Raw genomic sequence first — 25,154 nt, 5'->3', positions numbered from 1 at the left:
TAATAAATAATAAATATAATATAATAAAATAACCTACAACTAGTGGTCTCATACCAACTAGCCACCTAACCACAAACTCATTCAACAGCGGAATAACCAATACCAATCAATATCCAAATAATAATCTAAAAATAACCAATAAAATAATATCCAGTATAAATTCCGATCATAAACTAATAATCCAAACAACATAAACCATTAAACCAGCAATCCTAAGCAACATTCTAAGACTCAACTCTAGCAACCTAACAGAAGCTAGACAACCAAGCGAACCACTAGAACATCCCTCCTCTTCATTGCCTTGATTCCACGATCACACTTTGCCTTTACCTGCACCACAAACACATATTGCAATGCATGAGTATTTTATAAACACTAAGTAAGGCAATCCTCCCATCTAATGGGCTATACACACAAGCAATAGAGTATCGTTAACCATCAAACAACAAGCAATAAACAACGATTGACAAACCAGGGCAGTGCATCGACCGACGCAAACATGCATCGATCGACACACCAAGGGATTGCATCGACCGACACAGAAGCTGCATCGACCGATGCAAGGGTAACTTGCATCGACCGATACCCAATCTGCATCGACCGACGCATGCTCGACATCACACGAAAACCCTAGAGTTTTACGCGCCGTCCTCGCACTTGCATCGACCAACGCAAGCTATGCATCGACCGATGCAATGCCGAGCATCGACCGATGCAATGCCGAGCATCGACCGATGCAATGCCGAGCATCGTGCTTTCCCCGAAGCTTCTCACCGGATCTTCGTTCCTGTAAACACAAAACTCGATCCCAAGCCACAAGAAAGCTTCCTAACGTCCATAACAACAATCTAACACGTCTAACAACACAAAACAAGCAGTTTTAAGAGTTCTCTAGCCTAGATAAGCCATGGTCATGCACTTACCTTTGCCACAGAAGAATCTGAACCTCAAACAATCAAGAACACGCTCCTAGGTAGCTCCTACAACGATCCCAGCTACAGATCTCACCAAGAAACGCCTCAAATCTCCAGAAATCACCAAGAACTTTCAAGGACTCTTTCTCCCTTCTCTTTTATCTAAAAAACGGCCACACACGTCTAATGAGACAAAAGGAACGACCCTAAGGGTTTTCTTTTCTCTTTTTGCCCAAAACGCAGCGTTTGACTTAAGTCAAAACGCAGAGAATTGAGTCAGCATCGACCGATGCTCCTACTGCATCGATCGGTGCACATCCCAAACCGGGATTCCGGTTCACGGATTTTACAATTCTCCCCCACTAAACTGGATTCGTCCTCATATCTCGAACAACCATCAGCCAAGGACTCCCGTGCAACCGTCTCCACGGCCCGCACTCCTCCGACTGATCTACAGAAGGTCACCTCTAGGCGATAGACTCACGCTTCAGGCGTCATTTGCTCTCGACTTTTGGACTTTCCTTTACTCATAGGCCTAAACCTTGAGTTCTTATTGGCTCCTCATCAGACCTAAGTCTGCATGCCATAATGTTGGCTCCTCATCGGGCCTAGACCCGCATGCCATAATATATAAGGAAAAATCCAACTCGTCTCTCGGGTTGCCACCCTACTGCGTGCCCCTGGATCGTCATCCGAAGTTGATATACCAACCATACTCCCTAGCCACAAAGTCTCTGAATATGGCAGTACTAGGAGAACCTAAGTCCCCCAAGAGTCGCGAGCAAACAATTCTGAACACGTCTGAGTCCTATCCCTATCCAGGTTTCCTTCCCGTGACTCGCGTAGAAAACATCTCAATGTCCTACCAGCCACATATCCCCTCACTGGAATACCTCATCACCACACAAGGATCATATACACGCCACAAGGGCCGCCACAAAGGCCAAACAAAATGTCCTAAAGAGGACCGCCACCAAGGCCAAACAAAATGTCCTAAAGAGGACCGCCACCAAGGCCAAACAAATGTCCTAAAGAGGACCGTCACCAAGGCCAAACAAATGTCCTAAAGAGGACCGTCACAAAAACACTCTGGCTAAACAGCCTGCCACAAAGGCCATCTGTCCCGAAGGACCGTCACAAAGACCATCTGTCCCGAAGGACCGTCACAAAGACACTCTGGCTAAAAAGCCCGCCACAAAGGCCATCTGTCCCGAAGGACCGTCACAAAGACACTCTGGCTAAACAGCCTGCCACAAAGGCCAAACAAATGTCCTAAAAAGGACCGCCACCAAGGCCACACAAATGTCCTAAAGAGGACCGTCACAAAGACACTCTGGCTAAAAAAAAAAACCCGTCACAAAGACCACACATTGTCTAAAAAGACCGCCACACACGGACACACTGACTCAAAAGTCCGCCACTAAGGCCACACACACGCCCCCTTTAAGGCTCTCCACCGCTAAAATGGACAAATTCTAACTCCCATAAAACTTTCCATATTTAGCACTTTCCACTTTTGGAAACTTTCCACTTTTGGAAACTCCTATTCCAGGAAACTTTTCTCCAAAACCCCGCCTCATGGAAACTTTGTACCCCAAACACCACCTCATCTTGTTACTGAGTCGCACAACCAACCACCCAAAGCGACCGAGTAACAAGAGAGATGGGCTGGAATACTCCATTCCCGCTCCAGCCAAGGATTACAGATGGGACCAGGCTAAACAAGCTCAAGTCACGGCTTGCTTCTCATACCACTTCTTGAACCTTGCCTTCATCTTTGCCTCAGGCTCCCAAGTCTGCTCCTCAACACCATCACAGTCCCACATGACTCTCATCAAAGGAATCTTCTTCTTCCGAAGTTCCTTGATCCTTTTCTCGAGAACCCTCACTGGTCTCGCCTCCACTGTCATGTTAGGCTGAAGATCCTCAGGAATCTTAGCCAACACCTGCTCACCCTCACAGAGACACTTCCGCAACATAGACACATAGAAAACCTTATGGAATGCACGCATCACCTCAGGTAACTCCAATCTATATGCCACTGGTCCAACCCGCTCAATCACTCTGAATGGACCCATATACCTCAGACTCAACTTAGTCTCTGACAATGACCTGTTCGGACCCCACAACATGGCCATCTTGAGGTACACTCTGTCTCCTACCTGAAACTCAAGATCTCTCATCCTCCTATCAGCATAACTCCTTTGCGTATCCTGAGCCTCCTTCATGTTCAGCTTGAGAACCTGAATCTTCTCTGAGGTCTCCTGAACAAAACTAGCACCAAACATGCTCCTCTCCCCCACCTGAGTCCAGCATAATGGTGTACGACATGGCCTCCCATACAAAGCCTCATAAGGAGCCATCTTAATACTCGCCTGATAACTGTTGTTGTAAGCAAACTCTACCAGGTTCAGGTGATCTGCCCAATGGCCACCCCAATCCAACACACACATCCTCAGCAAATCCTCCAGCGTCTGGATCGTCCTCTCAGACTGTCCATCTGTCTGGGGATGATAAGCTGTACTCATATGCACCTTAGTGCCCATCTCCGCCTGAAATGCCTTCCAGAACACCGAAGTGAACTTAGAATCTCTATCAGACACAATGCTCGCTGGCGCCCCATGCAATCTGACTATCTCTCTCACATACTTCTTAGCCAAGACCGCTGCTCCATCAGTCTTCTTAATGGCCAGAAAATGTGCTGACTTAGTCAACCGGTCCACAATGACCCAAATAGCATCAAAGGTCCGTGACACTGGCAATCCTACCACAAAGTCCATAGTGATCATATCCCACTTCCACTCAGGAATGGGTAAACTCTTCAGTAGACCGCCAGGAACCTGATGCTCAGCCTTCACTAGCTGACACACATCACATCTCGAAACCCAACCCGCTACATCCTTCTTCATCCCGACCCAATGATAGTACCTCTTGAGATCACGGTACATCTTAGTAGCTCCTGGATGAATGGACAACTTGCTCGCATGAGCCTCTCTCAGAATCTCTTGCCTCAACTACTCATCCTTGGGCACACAAACCCGACCGTGCACCAAGATAGTACCATTATCTGAGACCTGATACTCTGAACCCACATCCTTAGAGGCATTCACCAGCCCCAAATCCTTCTCCTGAGCCAACCACACTCTACTCAGAAGATCTGCTCTATCTACTGCTTCCAAACCCAACGGTTCCTGTGAAACAGCACATAAGCTCAAAGCACTGATTTCCCCTACCAGAGACTCCAACTCCTGCACCTAAGCCGAAGCTACCCTCTTCCGACTCAGAGCATCTGCAACCGTGTTAGCCTTACCAGGATGATAGGCTATCTCCAAATCATAATCTGCCACCAGCTCCATCCACCGCCTCTGTCTCAAATTCAACTCAGGCTGAGTGAATATATACTTCAGGCTCTTATGATCTGTAAACACCTGTACCTTTGCACCATAAAGATAAGATCTCCAAATCTTCAGGGCAAAAACTACATCACCCATCTCCAAATCATGAGTAGGATAATTGCCTTCATGCACCCGCAACTGCCGCAAAGCATAGGCAATCACCTGCCCATGCTGCATCAGAACACACCCCAAACCAACTCTAGATGCATCTGTATAAACCACATAGGGTTCTCCCTGCTCAAGCAAAGCCAACACTGGCGCAGTAGTCAACATCTCCTTCAGGCTTGCAAAGCCTTCCTCACACTCTTCTGACCAGACAAAAGGAACATCCTTCCCTGTCAACTTAGTCATAGGACGTGCTCTGCTTGCAAACCCCTGCACAAATCTCCTGTAGTAACCTGCCAATCCAAGGAAACTCCTGATCTCTGTAGTATTCTGCGGTCTAGGCCAAACTCTGATAGCCTGAATCTTCTCTGGATCCACAGACACCCCCTCTGCAGAAACAATGTGACCCAGAAAGCCCATCTCACGCTGCCAAAAACTGCACTTGCTCAACTTAGCAAACAACTTCTGCTCCCGCAGCTTCTCCATAACTGCCCTCAAATGCACTGCATGCTCCTCAGGACTTTTAGAATAAACCAGGATATCATCGATGAAAATGATGACAGATACATCTAGAAACTCCTGAAACACACTGTTCATCAATCTCATAAACGCTGCTGGCGCGTTAGTCAATCCGAAAGGCATCACCACAAACTCATAGTGCCCATACCTCGTCATGAAAGCAGTCTTCCTCACATCTGCCTCATCTATCGGTATCTGATGATAACCCGATGCCAGATCTACCTTGGAGAACCAAGTAGCACCCCTCAACTGATCCAACAATTCATCGATCCTAGGAAGAGGATACTTGTTCTTCACAGTGACCTGGTTCAAACCCCGATAATCAATACACAACCGGAAACTCCCATCCTTCTTCTTCACAAACAACACCGGCGCTCCCCACGGTGATACACTAGGACGGATGAATCCCTTACCCAATAAATCCTCTAGCTGCTTCTTCAGCTCTGCCATCTCTGCTGGAGCCATCCTGTAAGGAGCCTTGGATAACGGTGTCGTCCCCGGTTCCAGTTCAATGGTAAAAGGATCCGACCGAGATGGTGGTAATCCCTACAAAGACTGAACACATCCTCAAACTCCTCCACTACCGGAATACCGCTAACCGTAGACTTCCCCACTGACTCTAGCATAAATATAGTAACCAAATAAGCCTCACGGTCCTTCTCGATCATCTTCCCAGCCTGAATGTCTGAGATCACGAGACTCCCCGAAGTCGGTCTTAATACCCTGAAACACCAATTTCCCTCCTAAACACTCAAACTCCACTCTACCCCGATGGCAATCCAAATGCACCCTATGCCGATGCAACCAATCCATCCCGAGAATAACATCATACAGCTCCACTGGACTGATAAGCAAATCCGCTGGCCACGACTCTCCTGCGATCTGAATATCGATTCCTCTAGCTCGACCAATCACTCTCAGGAACTCGCCTCCCGCAACTCTGACAACTCCTGCGCGCTCTCCAGGATCCCCGCTGATCCCCGCACACTCTGCACACTCTGGAGTAATGAAGCTATGCGAAGCTCCAGAATCAAACATAACATGGGACTTAAACCCGCCCACCAACAAGGTCCCTACACAAACGTCATGTGTTGAGAACCTAACACTTATCACAGGAAACATAAAATCAGACCCTACTAAATTCACAAAGATTAAGTACCAGAAATTATACCTGTGATCGCCCCGGCACTGGTTCCACCAGTCTCTACTGTCGTGTAAGCAAGTGGCGTCTGCTCAATCCGTGCCACCTGCTGACCTCCAGCCTGCACCTGCTGCAATGCTGCCACTGCTGCCGGCTGCAACTTGGGACAAAAAGGCCTGATGTGCCCTGTCTCCCTACAATGATAACATACCCGAGGTCCTGTCATCGGAACACTCCTCTTTGGACAACTAGCAACCCTGTGATCCTTGCTCCCACAACCGAAGCAACCCGCACCACTCGGCTTCTGCGTAGCCTCCCACTCATGCCTACCGCCCCTGCTAGAACCACCCTGCTGCTGAGCCTTACTAGGCTGAACTGCTGGAGTTACCGCCACTGACTGTGCCCGGATATCCTCCTCAATCTCTGCTGCAGTCTCAACCAGCTCTGCACGCGTAGCATAACTCCTCCCTCTACAGTGAACTCTCAAGTCATCCCATAGAGCCCTCAAAAACCTCCTGATCTGAGCCTCCTCAGACTCCATAGCCCGACCCCCATAACATAGAAGTCGACTGAACTCCAAGTTCAGCTCCCGCACTGACCGCATCCCCTGAGATATCTGAAGGAACTGCACCTCCAACCGGTCCAATGCCTCTCTAGGAAAATACTTGCGGTTGAACTCCAAGACGAAGTCAGCCCAAGTCATCTCCCTCTGCATCCTCCTAGCAACCACTGACCTCCACCACAACTCAGCATCACCACCCAAAAAGTAGACCCCTATGTCCACCCAAAACTCCACAGGACACCTCAGAGTATGGAAGTTACGTTCCACACTTGTCCTCCAAGCATTCGCAGCAGTAGGATCTGTACCACCCAAAAACCTCTCAGTGAACAGACCCTTCATCTCCTTGAGCATAGCCAAATAACGTCCATGCTCTCCCACATCCGCAACCACTGGCTGCCGCTCCTCCGCCACCACTGGTGGCACTACCTGAGCCCGAGCCGGTACCACTGGTGGTAACCGCTCTAATACCTGTGCTAGCATAGCCGCAAAGTCAGTATCCGGGACTCCAACCGCTGGGACTCCCACACCCGGAACCCTAGCATCACAGGCCACTGGAGCATCAACACCGCTCCCTCCTGCCACACTCACGGAATCCCCCGGCACACCCTGCGACTCGCCAACACCCTCAGCTGTCACACTCTAGTCCTCGGTCTCACTAACCACTGGGACTCTGCCCCTACCACGACCACGTCTGCGTCCACGACCACGTCCGCGTCCACGACCTCGACCAGCCACAGCATCCTCTCTAACCATCTGCACTACCATGAACAGAAGGCTAAGCAAACAATTTCTATATCACACAGAATATAAACTCACCGTGGAATCACACACTCGGCTCGAAGAGGATGTTCTAGGACTCCATTCCACACACAATTGACTAACTCACATAATCAATCAAGACATGCAATCCGAAACATCTACAACAGAAACCTAGTGAACCCAAACCTAGAACCGTAAGGGCTCTGATACCAAAATGAAACGAACGACCTTTTTAAAAAAAAAATAATAAATAATAAATATAATATAATAAAATAAACTACAACTAGTGGTCTCATACCCACTAGCCACCTAACCACAAACTCATTCAACAGCGGAATAACCAATACCAATCAATATCCAAATAATAATCCAATAATAACCAATAACATAATATCCAGTATAAATTCCAATCATAAACTAATAATCCAAACAACATAAACCATTGAACAATCAATCCTAAGCAACATTCTAGGACTCAACTCTAGCAACCTAACAGAAGCTAGACAACCAAGCGAACCACTAGAACATCCTCCTCTTCATTGCCTTGATTCCACGATCACACTTTGCCTTTACCTGCACCACAAACACCTATTGCAATGCATGAGTATTTTATAAACACTCAGTAAGGCAATCCTCCCATCTACTGGGCTATACACACAAGCAATAGAGTATCTTTAACCATCAAACAACAAGCAATAAACAACGATCGACAAACCAGGACAGTGCATCGACCGATGCAAACATGCATCGATCGACACACCAAGGGATTGCATCGACCGACACAGAAGCTGCATCGACCGATGCAAGTGTAAATTGCATCGACCGATACCCAATCTGCATCGACCGACGCATGCTCGACATCACATGAAAACCCTAGAGTTTTACGCACCGTCCTCGCACTTGCATCGACCGACGCAAGCTATGCATCGATCAATGCAATGCCGAGCATCGTGTTTTCCCCGAAGCTTCTCGCCGGATCTTCGTTCCTGTAAACACAAAACTCGATCCCAAGCCACAAGAAAGCTTCCTAACATCCATAACAACAATCTAACACGTCTAACAACACAAAACAAGCAGATTTAAGAGTTCTCTAGCTTAGATAAGCCATGGTCATGCACTTACCTTTGCCATAGAAGAATCTGAAGCTCAAACAATCAAGAACACGCTCCTAGGAAGCTCCTACAACGATCCTAGCTACAGATCTTACCAAGAAACGCCTCAAATCTCCAGAAATCACCAAGAACTTTCAAGAACTATTTCTCCCTTCTCTTTTATCTCAAAAACGGCCACACACGTCTAATGAGACAAAAGGAACGACTCTAAGGGTTTTCTTTTCTCTTTTTGCCCAAAATGCAGCGTTTGACTTAAGTCAAAACGCAGAGAATTGAGTCAGCATCGACCGATGCTCCTACTGCATCGATCGATGCACATCCCAAACCGGGATTCCGGTTCACGGATGTTACAACCAGAAAAACGAAACAATTTTATAATCATGAATTTAACTTGTTTTCATATTTAATTGATCGCTATCACATATGTTTTCATGTTTTATATTCAATGTTTTCTTATTCTTCAATTCTTTCTTGTCATTTTCATTGTCAAATTTTATGCTAATTTTCGTCGTTACTTTTACCTTCTGGTTCTTCGTTATACTCTTTTTCTTCTTCTTCCTCGTCAACTTTTTCACATTCTTCCACTGAAAAACCTTTTTTTTAGACTACCACACAACTTGTTAAACCATCAAACTCGAAGAACAAAATCATTTCTTTTCTCTATGAAATTCAAGAAGACCAGCATAGTCAACACATGCACGCAATTATTGATAATTTCATCCATATACTTATTTGGTTTTAGATCCACACATTTATAAAGTTCTCAAACCAAAACCCTTACTTAGTTTATAATATTTTAAAAACATAATAAAATTACTAATAATTATTTATTTAATATAAATCATATGATATATAGAAATATGAGTACACTATAAGAACATATTAATTATAAATAAATAATATCAGTTATATTATATCATCAAATAATATCAACCATATCATATTATCAAATAACCGTAACCGTATATAACTGTAACATCTTGAACCGAAACCATCTTTTTTAAACATAACCATTTAACTATTTATTAAATGGTTATGGTTAAGGTTAAACAAAATTTCTAACCATAACCAATGTTAATAAACCGTAACCATGACAACCGTAACCCTGGTCATGCCTATGTATAGCTAATAAAATATGTGTTTGTCATCCATCTTTCTTCTTTAAAACCCAAAACTTGACTCAAACATCGAATCAAGGTCTTGCGATGTCAATTCTTCTTCCTTAGACCCAAAAATAAAAAATTAATGAAAGAATATTAACTCATCTATAAAATCATACACAAAAATATGTTTTACAGCTCATAAGAAATAAAAAGCACAAACGTAGATAAATAATACAATTTATGTTTTACATCAATATTTATAATATTTTAAACTTTTAAAAGGTTTCGAAAAATAAAATTTGAACCTTTTAAAAAGTTTCAATATTTACAATATTTTAAACTTTTAAATTTTTAAAATTATAATATTTAAAAACTTTTTAAAAGCTAAGAACTTTTAAAAGTTTTAATATTTATAATATTTAAACTTTTAAAATATTTAAATATTATAACTTTTTTGGAACTTTTCAAAGTTTTAATTTGATCAAATAAAAAACCAGATCAAACCGAATAAAACTTTTAAACTTGGACGCCTGATAGATCAAGCTTTCCTGCTCATTCGTTGTTGGAAGCATATTAATCTTATTTATACTGGTTCTATTATAATATTTAAAAACTTTTTAAAAGCTAAGCCTTTGGATCTAATGCTTTTACCTTTGAGTGTGAGAACAAGTCTTGATGGTAAAAAAAAGGCCGATTTTGTTAAACAGGTTCACAAAAACGCTAAGGAGAATCTGGAGGCCTGGACGAAGCTGTATGAAAAATATACGAACAAAGGGCGTAGAAAGGTTATTTTCAATGAGGGTGATCAAGTGTGGGTTCATCTTCGGAAGGAACGTTTCCCGGAGGAGCGAACATCCAAGCTAATGACGAGGATTGATGGACCATTCACCGTGCTCAAAAGAATCAATAACAATGCCTACCAACTCGACCTCCAAGGTAAGTACAAAGTTAGTGGCAGCTTCAACGTTTCTGATCTTCTTCCTTATTGTGCAGATAATTCGGATTTGAGGTCAAATGCTTTTCAAGTGGGAGAGGATGATGAGATCATGGACGGCTCAACCAAACCACACGGACCTGAGGAAGCATCGGAGGACCAGCTTGAACCAGAGGAAGCACCGGAGGAACAGCTTGTACCAGCGGAAGCAGCGGAGGAAGCATTAACCGTCCCGGCGGCTCCTATAACAAGGTCACGGTCCAAGAAGTTCAACCAAGCCATCAACGGAATACTCAAGGAGCTGGACAAAAAGCTAGAAGAAGTGACACAAACCACTTTCACCGTGCTCACAGCTCAAGGTGCTTGGTAAAGCGTAAAGTGTTACTTTGGTGCTCTTTTTCCCTTGGTCAAGTTTTGTCCCATTGGGTTTTCTCGACAAAGTTTTTAATGAGGCCTAAGTAACATTTTTAGATCCCCTTTTCCAGCCCAAGTCGTGGTCCAAAGCCCATCACAAAGCTTTGGCCCATTTTCTATCTCTTTCTCATTTCAAACTTTGCATTTAATGTTTTGTCATTTCCTAGACATCTTGCATGAGCTTGAACTTGAACTTGCAAGGTTGTCTAGGGTTTTCTCCTCTTTATCTCGTCCCCCCCCTTCTCCTATATAAAGACCATGTATCTCTTCTTTGTTTCTCATCAAACATTTTAATCAAAAACCTTTCTTCTACTTGTTTGATCTGAGAAGTGTGTAATATCTTCTCAACTTGTTTTCTTCTTAGTGAGTCATATCTAAGCTGAACTCGAGCCTGAAGTCTAAGAGATTTTCATCTCTCTTGGAAGTTCACTTCATTCCCCCTTTTCATCCGCTGCATCATTCATTATTCACTCATCTTCGATCCACTGCATAAACCACCCCTTCACCTTCCATTGATCGATCCATTGTATCTTCATCCCTTCGATCATCATCAATCCGTCCGAATCATCTTTCAAACCTTGCGAGTGTGTTCTTGGGAGGAGATTCCTCTTTAGGGGTCTATCATGTGGTATTAGAGCAACCGCTCTGCAATCAGGTTTTGAATCCCAATCGTCATTTTCTCTTATTTTCAGATCTGTCGTTTCATTTTGCGAGAGTTTTATAAAATGTTTTACTCGTTCAAAAATTATAAACTCAACTATTTTAGAACCAGGAACGGGTCTAGTATTTTTGATAATTGATTTGAGGATTTTTGGATTCGTTTTCATAATTTTCCCAGATCTATTTTCATTTACGTGTTTTTAGAACTATTTACTGGTGGATTTTTGTTTTTCTTTTCAGGTACCATGGTGACGTCGGAAGAGGAAGAGTCATCTACATCCAGTCTTGAAAGGAAGATCCTTAAGTCAGTCACCACAGCTATGACAACCATGCTTGATGCAAAACTTGGTGCTCTACACTTGAATCAACCCAACCCGGAAGCAAATCAGCGTCAAAGGCAGAACCAGGAGGAACCACGACCAGACGACGAGACCAGGGAATATTACAGTCACAGTTCTTCACACAGTGGTCAATAAAGGCGTCGACGTGAACGTCCAGTCCCTAGAGATCCGATGGGAGGTTTAAAATTCAAGATTCCCGCCTTTCATGGAACCAGCAACCCGAATACTTACTTGGAGTGGGAGCAGAAAGTGGAGTTAGTGTTTGTTTGTCAAGAGGTCACCAAGGTCAACAAGGTCAAAGTCGCCACAACCAAGTTCTACGATTATGCCTTAAGTTGGTGGGATCAGCTTGTTACCAGCCGAAGACGTACCGCAGACATACCAATCGAGACATGGAATCAACTGAAGACCGTCATGCGTAGGAGGTTTGTGCCGAGTTACTATCATCGTGATCTTCATCAGCGTTTGAGGAATTTGGTTCAAGGAAGCAGGTCAGTTGAAGAGTACTTAAAGGAAATGGAAACCTTGAAGCTTAGAGCCGATATTCATGAGGATGGAGAAGCTATGATGTCGCAATTCATGGGAGGTCTTAACCGCGAAATCCAAGACCGTCTAGATACCCAACACTATGTGGAAATCGAGGAGATGCTTCACAAGGCAGTCTTGTTCGAACAGCAAATCAAAAGGAAGAACTCTCGATCTAGCTACAACACCACTAAGACCAGCTACAGCTCAGGTAAGTCAAGTTATCACCCGGCTACCAGAAGGACTACAAGCCATTCGTCAAGCCGAAACCGATAGAATCAGACCCAAAAGGTAAGGGTAAGGAGGTGATCACGAGGACAAGGGATATTCGTTGCTTTAAGTGTCTGCATTACGCAAGCGAATATGTCAACAAAAGGATCATGGTTCTTAAAGAAAATGGTGAGGTTGAATCTGAAGAAGATCGTTCAGAAAACGACTCTGTGGAAGAGGGTTTGGAAGCCCCAGCTAAAGGAGAGCTGCTTGTTGCTAGGAGATCGTTGAGTGTTCTAACCAAATCAGAGGAGCAAGCGCAAAGAGAAAACTTGTTCCACAGGCGATGCTTAGTCAAAGACAAGGTATGTAGTTTAATTATCGATGGTGGTAGTTGTACTAATGTTGCAAGCAGGACTATGGTGGAAAAGCTTGGCTTAGAAGTGCTCAAACATCCAAAATCCTATGCGCTTCAATGGCTCAACGAAAAAGGTGAGATTTCCGTCAAGGAGCAAGTCAAGGTGCCGCTATCAATTGGTAAGTATCAGGACGAGATCATGTGTGAAATACTTCCGATGGACGCTAGCCACATTCTTCTTGGACGTCCATGGCAATCAGACCGACAAGTACACCATGATGGCTTCACCAACCGACACACCTTTGAACACAATGGCCGCAAGACGACTCTCATTCCAATGACGCCGCATGAGGTCTACCTAGATCAGCTGAGCATGAGACAGCGAACCGCCAAACAAACCGAACAAATCGACACGAAGGGTAAGAGCAAGGTAAGTCACAATAGTTTACTTTTCGTTTACAAAGAAACTCTTGCTTGTTCCACTAACCCTGAACCGGTGCTACCGAGTAAAGTTGAGTTGGTTTTGCAAGAATATAAAGATGTGTTTCCGGAAGATAATCCCATTGGTCTGCCACCAATTCGAGGGATCGAGCATCAAATCGGCTTTTTGCCGGGAGCCGCTTTACCAAACCGACAAGCTTATCGCACCAACCCAACCGAAACAAAGGAGCTTGAAAGACAAGTGAACGAGCTGATGGACAAAGGACATATTCGAGAAAGCATGAGTCCATGTGCCGTTCCAGTATTGCTAGTACCAAAGAAAGATGGAAGTTGGCGTATGTGTGTGGACTGTCGAGCCATCAACAACATAACGGTTAAGTATCACCATCCTATCCCTAGACTAGATGATATGCTTGATGAATTGCATGGTTCTAGCATATTTTGGAAAATTGATCTTAAAAGTGGATATCATCAAATTTGCATGAAAGAAGATGATGAGTGGAAAACAGCTTTTAAAAGCAAACAAGGGTTATATGAATGGTTAGTCATGCCGTTTGGTTTAACTAATGCACCTAGCACTTTCATGAGATTGATGAATCATGTCCTTAGGAAGCATATTGGTGTATTTGTTGTGGTCTATTTTGATGAAATTTTGGTTTATAGCAAGAACTTAGAAGACCATGTCATGCATCTTAGACTTGTTTTGGATTTGCTTCGCAAGGAAAAGCTATATGCGAATTTTAAGAAGTGCACCTTTTGCACAGATAATCTTGTTTTCCTAGGCTTTGTTGTAAGTGCGGATGGAATCAAGGTTGATGAGGAGAAAGTCAAGGCAATCAGAGATTGGCCGAATCCTACAAAATGTGAGCGAGGTGAGGAGTTTTCATGGCCTAGCAGGGTTCTACCGACGGTTTGTCAAGGACTTCAGCACTATTGCCGCCCCACTCACGGAATTAATTAAAAAGGATGTTGGTTTCAAATGGGAAGCTGCACAAGAAAATGCCTTCCAGGCTTTGAAAGAGAAGCTCACTAATTCCCCTGTTTTAATTCTTCCAATTTTATGAAAACTTTTGAGATTGAGTGTGATGTTTCAGGGATAGGTATTGGAGCTGTTTTGATGCAGGATCATAAGCCCATAGCTTTCTTCAGTGAGAAACTTGGAGGAGCTACACTCAATTATCTGACCTACGACAAAGAGCTTTACGCCTTTGTCCGAGCCCTACAAACGTGGCAACACTATCTCTGGCCGAAGGAGTTTGTCATTCATACTGACCACAAGTCTCTTAAGCACCTCACAGGGTCAACAAAAGCTCAACAAACGTCATGCGCGGTGGGTCGAATTCATTGAAACATTTCCATATGTTATCATGTACAAAAAAGGTAAGGATAATGTCGTTGCCGACGCATTATCTCGCATGTATGTTTTGCTTACTTCTTTGGATGCAATATTGCTAGGTTTTGAACAGATAAAATATTTGTATGCTAATGATTCGGATTTTAGCAAAATATTTCGATCTTGTGAGAAGTTTGCTTTTGGGAAGTATTATCGGCATGAGGGTTACTTGTTCTTTGAAAATAGACTTTGTGTGCATCATTCTTCTTTGCGAGAATTGTTTCTAAGGGAAGCACATGGAGGTGGTCTAATGGGTCACTTTGGAGTTGCTAAGACTTATAAGGTGATGCAAGAACATTTCCACTGGCCGCACATGAAAAGAGATGTTGAACGCTTATGTGAATGGTGTGCGACTTGTAAACAAGCTAAGGCTAAGGTTCAATCCCACGGTTTGTATACCCCTTTACCTATTCCTTTGCATCCTTGGACTGATATATCTATGGATTTTGTGGTTGGATTGCCTAGGACTAGGGCTGGTAAGGATTCTATTTTTGTGGTGGTTGATCGCTTTTCTAAAATTGCGCATTTTATTCCTTGCCATAAAACTGTTGATGCATCTCATGTTGCTAGCTTCTTCTTTAGGGAAGTTGTTCGTTTGCATGGCATACCTAAGACAGTATTTTCTGACTGTGATACTATGTTCCTTAGTTAATTTTGGAAAACTTTGTGGTCCAAGCTAGGAACTAGATTGCTTTTCTCTACTACATGTCATCCGCAAACTGAGGGGCAAACTGAAGTTGTGAATCGAACTTTGTCTACTTTGTTGCGTGTGCTTATCAAAAAGAACCTTAAGACTTGGGAGGATTGCTTGCCGCATGTAGAATTTGCTTATAATCATTCTATGCATTCAACGACTAAGTTTTCTCCATTTGAAATTGTTTATGGGTTCAACCCCACTTCTCCTTTGGATCTAATGCCTTTACCTTTAAGTGTGAGAACAAGTCTTGATGGCAAGAAAAAGGCCGATTTAGTTAAACAGGTTCGCAAAAAGGCTAAGGAGAATCTGGAGGCCCGGACGAAGCTGTATGAAAAATATGCGAACAAAGGGCGTAGAAAGGTTATCTTCAATGAGGGTGATCAAGTGTGGGTTCATCTTTGGAAGGAACATTTCCCGGAGGAGCGAGCATCCAAGCTAATGCCGAGGATTGATGGACCATTCACCGTGCTCAAAAGAATCAATAACAATGCCTACCAACTCGACCTCCAAGGTAAGTACAAAGTTAGTGGCAGCTTCAACGTTTCTGTTCTTCTTCTTTATTGTACAGATAATTCGGATTTGAGGTCAAATCCTTTTCAAGTGGGAGAGGATGATGAGATCATGGACGGCTCAACCGAACCACACGGACCTGAGGAAGCATCGGAGGACCAGCTTGAACCAGAGGAAGCACCGGAGGAACAGCTTGTACCAGCGGAAGCAGCGGAGGAAGAATTAACCGTCCCGGCGGGTCCTATAACAAGGTCACGGTCCAAGAGGTTCAACCAAGCCATCAACTGAATACTCAAGGAGCTGGAAAAAAAAGCTAGAAGACGTGACACAAACCACTTTCACCGTGCTCACAGCTCAAGGTGCTCGGTAAAGCGTAAAGTGTTACTTTGGTACTCTTTTTCCCTTGGTCAAGTTTTGTCCCATTGGGTTTTCTTGACAAGATTTTTAATGAGGCCTAAGTAACATTTTTAGACCCCCTTTGCCAGCCCAAGTCGTGGTCCAAAACCCATCACAAAGCTTTGGCCCATTTTCTATCTCTTTCTCATTTCAAACTTTGCATTTAATGTTTTGTCATTTCCTAGACATCTTGCATGAGCTTGAACTTGAACTTGCAAGGTTGTCTAGGGTTTTCTCTTCTTTATCTCGTCCCCCCCTTCTCCTATATAAAGACCATGTATCTCTTCTTTGTTTCTCATCAAACATTTTAATCAAAAACCTTTCTTCTACTTGTTTGATCTGATAAGTGTGTAATATCTTCTCAACTTGTTTTCTTCTAAGTGAGTCATATATAAATTGAACTTGAGCCTGAAGTCTAAGTGATTTTCATCTCTCTTGGAAGTTCACTTCATTCCCCCTTTTCATCCGCTGCATCATTCATCATTCACTCATCTTCGATCCGCTGCATAAACAACCCCTTCACCTTCCATTGATCGATCCATTGTATCTTCGTCCCTTCGATCATCATCAATCTGTCCGAATCATCTTTCAAACCTTGCAAATGTGTTCTTGGGAGCAGATTCCTCTTTAGGAGTCTATCAGTTCTACTCCTGGAATCCCAGGTTTCTTCTTGTAAATCCATCTGCAACTGATAACCTTCTGATCCTTGGGACGATCAACATAATCCCATGTATGATTCTTCATCAGAGAATCCATCTCATAATTCATTCCCGAGTTCCACCTTTCCCAATCTTGACTGTCTCTAGCTTCTTAGTAACACTGCGGTTCTTCACACTCAACATCTTCAGCTGCCATGAGAGCAACCGCAAACTGAGAATAATCAGAAAGCATAGTAGGAGGTTTAATCTCTCTCCTAACTCTGTCTCTGGCCAATTGATAATTTCTCAAAGTGCTTCCTGTTGCGGGTGACACCTCTTCTGGCTCAAAGTATTCGGATTCTGAATCAGAATCACTCAACTCAACTTGAGTAACTCCACCTTCATTAGAACTCTCTCCGTTCTTTCCATCTACCTTAACAACTTGAGTAAGGTTATGATCGATGTTTTCAACCTCTTCAGACTCCTTTACCCGACTTGGTGAACTGAGATCTTTGTACACTTTTTCTTCATAAAACACCATGTTTCGACTGATAACACATTTCTTTTCTTCGAGAAGCCAAACTTTATAACCTTTGGTTCCCTGTGGGTAACCCAGAAAAATTCCTTTCAAAGCTCTCGGTTTAAGCTTCCCTTGATCCTGATGAACATAGGCCACAGAACCGAACCTTCTTAGATGTTTATATCTTGGCTTCCTGTTTAGCCACAACTCCCCAGGAACGTTGGTGATCAATCGCTGATGCAGGAGAACGATTTACTAGATAGGCTGTTGTTGCTGCAGCTTCTGCCCAAAATGATTCTTCTAGACCAGACTCATTGAGTAACCACCTTACCTTCTTCATAAGTGTCCTATTTATCCTCTCAGCTACTCCATTCTGCTGAGGAGTGTATGTACAGGTTCTGTGACGTTCAATCCCATACTTCTTACAATACTCATCAAACTTAGAGTTACAGAACTCTAAGCCATCATAGTTATGAGCACCTTGATCTTCTTCCCAATTTTATTTTCAACTAAAGTCCTTCCAGATGCAAAACTGATCGAATGTCTCATCCTTTGACTTTAGAAACATTAGCCAAACCTTCCTAGTCTTATCATCAATTATAGACAAAAAATACTGTTTCCCTGAGAGTGATGGAGTTACATTTGGTGAACCCCAAAGATCTGCATGGACATATCCCAAAGCATCTTCTGTGTCGTGCTTTCCAACATTAAAGCTCAGCTTCTTCGACTTTCCCATTACGCAATGCTCACAGAATGCCAAATCTCTAATTTCACTCTTCGACAAAAGCCCTTTACCAGTCAGTATCTTCATATTATTGAGACTCATGTGACCGAGCCTACTATGCCACAACCTTGTGCTATCCTTGCTAGTTTCCGCAAGACAGCTCGAATCAACCGTTGTACCACCATCAAGTATATACAGACCATTATTCAACTTCCCTGTTAAAGCAGTTCTTCCACTATTGAAGTATCTTACTGTCCCATCTCCACCTTCATGTCTATACCCAAGCTTGTCAAGTGTACCTGTGGAAATGAGATTCCTTCTCAAATGTGAAACGTACTTAACATTGTTCAACACTTTGATTGAACCACTATGAGTGTTAATTCGAATTGATCCTTGTCTTGTAGCCTCCACTGAACGATTGTCACCAAGTAGAATAGTTGTGACTTCTTTCTCCTCAAAGCTACTAAACCAGTCCCTTCTTGCCGTCATGTGAGACGTACACCCAGATTCCACTATCCACAGATCCTTTACTAACTGATTGCTTACTGTCAATGCTTCTGAGAAGACCAATTTCTCTGTGATCACTCCAGCTTCATTCTGACCTTCGCTTTCTATCTTCCTTTTCCTGGCGTAGCAGTCCTTCTTTAGATGACCTTCTTTCTTACAGAACCAGCAAGTTAATCTTGACTTTGAATTTGACCTGCTCCTGCTTCTTCCTTTAGACCCCTTTGGTTGAGCTATTTCTTGTGGCCGTCCCCTCTCAGTAGTATACAACACAGTAGCAGATCCTCTTTCTTGTTCTCGAGAGTCAGCCAATTCTCTCTCTAGTGAGTTCGCAAAAGAGACAACGTCCTGAACTGACAGCGTATTATTTCCATACTTGAGCGTATGCTTATGCTGGCTGTAACTAAAAGGTAACGAGTTAAGAATCAAGATTGCTTGAACCTCCTCAGAAACCTCAATTTCAAGACTGCTAAGCTCATCAACTATCTTCAAGAAATCATCAACATTCTGATCAATAGTCTGAGAATCCATCTTGAACGAATAGAGCTTAAGCTGAACATATATTCTATTAGGCAGAGAGGTTTCCATATACAGCTTGTTCAGCAAAAACCACATCTCAGCAGCTGTGACACAGTAAATTACCTTTCGGAGAACCTTATCACCGATGTGATTAATGATGATGTTCTTCGCTTGCTCCGACTGCTCAACCTTCACTGGATCTAGAACCTCGCTAGTTCGTGGTTGATCTGCATCCGAATCTCCATCCGATGGTTTCTTTGATTCACTTTTCGTTAGAGTAACGATCTTCGTAAGCGACAGATCTAGGATGCTGTTCTTTAACCCTAACACACCAAGCTGCGCCATAATCCTGATCTTCCAAAGCGAGAAGTCACTTTGTCCATTAAACGCCTTTATCTCAACTCTAGTTGTCATCGTCATCGCTCTGCTGTGAAATCCAAAGCTCTGCTACCAATTTGTTACGAATCGAGCACCGATTAACCTAAACCTCTTGATCAATCTCTCTGAAACTCACACGGAAACACTCGATAAGTTTGAAAGAAACGAATCAAGGAAAAGAATCACAAACACGAGACAAGGGAATTGTTAACTCAGTTCGACGAGACCGATGTGATCAAGTGTACGTCTAGGGCCGAATCAATCCGGCAAATACACTAGAAAGGAGAAGTATCTAGCTCAATCTGAGCTTACAACAATGGCGGATTCACTCTTCGTCTCTCTCTCTCACGATATGAAATAAAAAAGTGCAAAAACAAGAATGAGAAACGAATCGATTCTGTTATAACAACAACATCTCCATTGCAGTTAGAGTCTTTGACTTTCTCTTCTTCTTTTCGGTTTATTCAGCAATTCCAAACCAGAGATAACCGCCTGCTTCAATTATCCATAACTCAGCCAAACCAACTGAATTACTGAAATTGAATCAAAACCAATAATCATAACAGTTTTGATAAAGAGCATGCAATTTTAGATAAATGAAAAATTACACTGAGTTTAGTGATTTTCATTCTAGAAGATAATCTCATTGTGTTGTGTTGATAGTGATTTTGAGTCTTGTGATGCATGACCAATTTTTTCTCACTTTGTAGCAGATTTAGAGAATGGTCGGCTTTTATTTTGAAGCTCGTCAATTTTGAGATGCTAACGAGTTTTTTCTTAGATTTTGTTTTTGGTTCACCATTTGTGTCATATTGGTTAGTTGCTAAATTTATTTGTATATTTTATATAATAAGTAAGATTTTCTCAAATTCATGTTTTGAAGAGTTGATAAGTGGCATTACCAATTTATATATGTTTTCTTTTCTTCACATAATTATATATTATATTTTTTCTAATTTAGTTATACTATCTTATATTAAAAAATATTTTATATCTTGCATAATAAATTAAAGTTTTCCCAAATTCATGTTTTGAAGAGTTGAGAAGTGGCATTCTCTATCTACTTGACATATGTCTTCTTTTCATCAAATTCATAAGTATATATTATATTTTTTTCTGATTTAGTTATATTATCTTATATTAAAAAATATCAAAACCAAATACACCATTTTTCATTAAATTAGATTATATCTTTACATATTAAGTATATATATATATATATATATATATATATATATATATATATATGAGTAAAACATTTTTGATTTTCGTACATTTTATCTAGGAAAACATCAACCACAAATAAAAAATAAGTTTTTTTATATAGCCCTTCTTTTTTTTGTTCAAAGCAAAATAAGAAATTAAGGTTTTTAAATTTACCTGCTAATTTTCTTGAAAGGGGAAATCTGACATTGTATTATTTAATGCAAGTGACTCTCTTTCTATGTTATTTTTACCCAAATTCATTGCTCAATAAATATTTTTTAGACCGAAGCATTTAAGTTTCTTTTATTACCAGCTACTTCGCTCTTTCAGTAACATCCGTGGACCGGGATTCAAATTTTGTGATGTACTGAGTAAACCAAGAGAGAAAAATTTAATTAATTTTTGGTTTAATTAAATTCTAGTTTATTTTAGTTAAATCAGAAGCCCTAGATTTTTCATAGTGTCGCCTCCTTTCTTTTGGTGGACTGTCGACGTTGGTTTCTCAAAGAGTAAGAGAGAGATCTTGGTCGTTTTAGTGAGAAGGAGAAAGAGATCAACAAAGCTTTGTGTTAGAGAGAAGGAAAAGGAGCAGAATTGTTAGGGTTTAGGAGGAAACAGTTTCGACATATCAAATTGTTGTCAATGGTAACAAAATTAAGTGGACGTATTTCCAAGCCTTTCATAATCATTCTCTTTTTTTACAGAACTGGATTTGGATTTAAACTCTGAGTTATGGGCAGTTTTGTCGGACACATATTCTCAGTCGCGAATTAAGATAAGCGGGTGTTTCGGGCTTGGTTGCGGGTTCATCCGAGAACTGATCGTGCCAAAATTTTGTAGGAATCTTCTAGACGTCTAGACCTTTCTTTTAACTGGAGGGATTGAAAAATGAAAGGTTCGTTTTGATTACGTGGTTTCACCTTTGAGTTTGTTCTTTTCTGTTTTTCCTAGAAGTTTGGTTTCAAGACTTGTTTGTTGTTGTGATTGGTTATATGAGCGATTTTGGTTGTTCCCAGCATTTGGAGGGCCTCTCTTTTGGTTGTAGTTATTTTCGTGAATCACTTGTTAAGGTGAGTGCGTGACCATGAGGTTATATGACTTGTTTTGTGTGATGATGTGGTGAAAGTGTTATTGGTTGTTCTGTTTAATGGTTGGTTTTTTATATTTTATTTGTAGTTGTACTCTTGATTTACTTATGTGTATAGTTCGTAGATGGGAGGATCGGCTCACTGAGTATTTCTGGTAATACTCACGTATCTCATTGTGTTTGTGGTGAAGGTAGAGGCAAAGTGTGACCGTGGGATAATGGCAATGAAGAGTAGGATGTTCTAGGGAATTAGTTGTTATGTTTTGGTTTCTGCTAGGTTGCTAGAACTGGAATGTTGGTGTTAGAACCATGGTTTAAGTTGCTAGCTTTTATCATATGATTCTGGTTAATTATTAGTTTATTATTATTGGTATTTTCTGCTGCTTATTTGGTGATTTGAGTTTCTGCATGTTTAAATAAATATTTCTTTGTTATTTATTTATTATTTCTTATTTAAAAAAAAAAACAGGTTGGATCCTTTCAGTTTGGTATCAGAGCCCTTACGGTTCTAGGTACGGGTTCACTAGGCTTTGTGCTGTTGATGTTGGGAATTTTGCATGCTATGATTAATTATGTGAGTTAGTCAGTTATGTGTGTCATGAAGTCCTAGAACATTCTCTTCGAGCCTTCAATGAGATTCCACGGTATGTTGTGTTTTTTGTGCGGTTTTGGTTTGTTTTTATGCTTGTTAGCCTCAGTTCTTGGAAGAGTAGTGATTAAACGTGTTTGAGTTGTTGGTTGTGGACGTGGGCGTGCTCGTGATTGTCGTCCGAAAGGTTTCCGAGGCCAGCGAGTTTGTGGTCCAGAGGAAGCGTATCAGGAGGGACCTGAGGGGATACCGGTGAGCGTGCCGGTCCTGCTGGGAACCCAGGTGTGGGATTGCAGTAGGTGGAGCCCAGGGTTGAGATGATTGCTTGGCGTATCTATCAGCGTGTTGTTGGAGCGATTATCGAGAGGGGTACCAGTGCAGGTTTCAGTTGTGCCGCACGTGGCAGGGTGCAGTCGATGACTGCGGATGTTGTCAAGTTTCCACCATATCTTAGGAGGATGAAGCATTTGTAAATGATCGGTACGAGATTCTTATCGAGAGGTATCGAGCCTAGAGAGGCAGATAGGTGGACAGATGCAGTTGAAGATATTTCTCTGACTTGAGTGGGCAGGTATGACATTGAAATGTTAAACTTGGACCACGGGATGTACTTCTGGTCGAGAGATGTTTATAGACGTTAAGGCTTGTTGCTCCTGAGGGGATAGTGATTCAACTGGATACCGATAGCTCGAGAAGCTATGGGCTCTGAGAGTGGTACAAGGGATGGTGTTCCTCCTGAGGGGATAAAAAGTTCCTCTGATACCGAGATCTTATTGATTATGGTCAAAGAGTGAGACGGTATGACTCGAAGACGGTGGTCTAAAAGTGAGATCGGTATGGCTTCAAGGTTGCGACCTAAGGGTGGATGTGTTTGGAGCAAGCAATGTCTAGGATGTGAGTATAAGTATAACGACTGAATATAGACCTGAGGAGATTGAGGGCGGTTTAATCTCGGGGTTTGGTTATGCTGGCTGGTGGGGCCAAGGTTGTGATGATTGTTGCGGTCAGTATCGTGTGGCTGGTGGTGATGGAGTCCTAGGAGGGGGAGCTGTAGCAGAGTTAAGCCGAGAAAGGCATGAATGTAAGGTGTAGAAGTTTACGAGAAGTCGAGGCAGGATAAATTAATTGTGGCAAGGATGGTGGTTGAAGTTCATTAGAGATGGACTGGGTTGCTTGTTTCAAGGATTTGGTAAGCTTATTCGGGGGACATAGGTCAAGTGGCTTGAGTTTGCGGCTTGCAAATCATTTGATGCGGTGAATCAGAATATGCTAACGTATGGGACTTGTTTGTTTTATTACGCTTGTATTGATGATTTGCTGTGGAGAATTGCCAAGCAAAAAACCTATTTTTTGAATTAGCTATCTTGTGGAAGTTTTCGTAAGAGGCAAGTTACTAGAGGTTCTTGGACGGAGAAGAGGTGTTGATATTCAGGTGGCCGTGAGTTGAAGTTGACATACTTGATTATCAGTCTAGTAGAGCTGGAGAAGCAACCATAAGGTTTGTTGAGAAAGGGATTCATTTGTCGTAGCACTTCAAAGTGGAGAGAACCGGTGTTGTTCGTTAAGAAGAAGGACAAAAGTTTCCGCTTGTGCATTGATTATCATGGTCTAAACTGGGTCACTATAAAGAACAAGTACCCTCTTCTAAGGATCGATGAGTTGTTGGATCAGCTGAGAGGTGCTACTTGGTTCTCCAAGGTTGATCTAGCGTTAGGTTATCATCAGATCTCGATAGATTAGACCGATGTGAGGAAGACTGCATTTAGGACGATGTATAGGCATTATGAGTTTTTGGTGATGCCTTTCAGGTTGACTAACGTTTATGAGATTGGTGAATAACGTATTCCAAGACTTTCTGGATGTGTCTCTCATCATTTTCATCGACGAAATGCTGTTTTATTCTAAGAGTCCTCAGGAGCATGCAGTGCATCTGAGAGCAATTCTGGAGAAGTTGCGAAAGCAGAAGTTGTTTGCCAAGTTGAGCAAGTGTAGTTTCTGGCAGAGGGAGATGAGATTTTTGGGGCATATTGTTTCTGCAGAGGGAGTCTCTGTAGATCGGGAGATGATTCAGGCCACCAGAGATTGACCTAGACCGTAGAATTCCACGAAGGTTAAGAGTTTCCTGGGTTTGGTGGGCTATTATAGGAGATTTTTGCAGGGCTTTGCGAGCAAGGCACGACCGATGGCTAAGTTGATTGGGAAGGAGGTTCCTTTTATTTGGTCACGGAGTATGAGGAGGGTTTCACAATCCTAAAGGAGATGCTCACTACTACGCCAGTGTTGACATTGCCAGAGAAGGGGGAGCCCTATGTGGTTTATACAGATGCATCCAAAGTTGGTTTGGAATGTGTGTTGATGCAGCATGGGAAGGTGATTTCCTACACTTTGTGGCAGTTGCGGAAGCATGAAGACAATTATCCTACTCATGATTTGGAAATGGCTGCTGTAGTTTTTGCTCTGAAGATTTGTATATCTTATCTTTATGGTGCGAAGGTACATG

General features: G+C 42.4%; 1 pseudogene; it reads left to right on the top strand.

Annotated features, from left to right (window-relative positions):
* Positions 1–11,863: 11,863 nt before the first annotated feature.
* On the top strand, positions 11,864–16,463 carry LOC147926776 (uncharacterized; annotated as a pseudogene).
* The last annotated feature ends 8,691 nt before the right edge of the window (positions 16,464–25,154 follow it).

This window comes from Camelina sativa, chromosome 15 (assembly GCF_030686135.1).
Source record: "Camelina sativa cultivar CO46 ecotype springtype chromosome 15, ASM3068613v1".
Classification (NCBI taxonomy): domain Eukaryota; kingdom Viridiplantae; phylum Streptophyta; class Magnoliopsida; order Brassicales; family Brassicaceae; genus Camelina; species Camelina sativa.
Note: the sequence above shows the minus strand (reverse complement) of the source record. Positions and strands in the feature narration are given on the sequence as shown.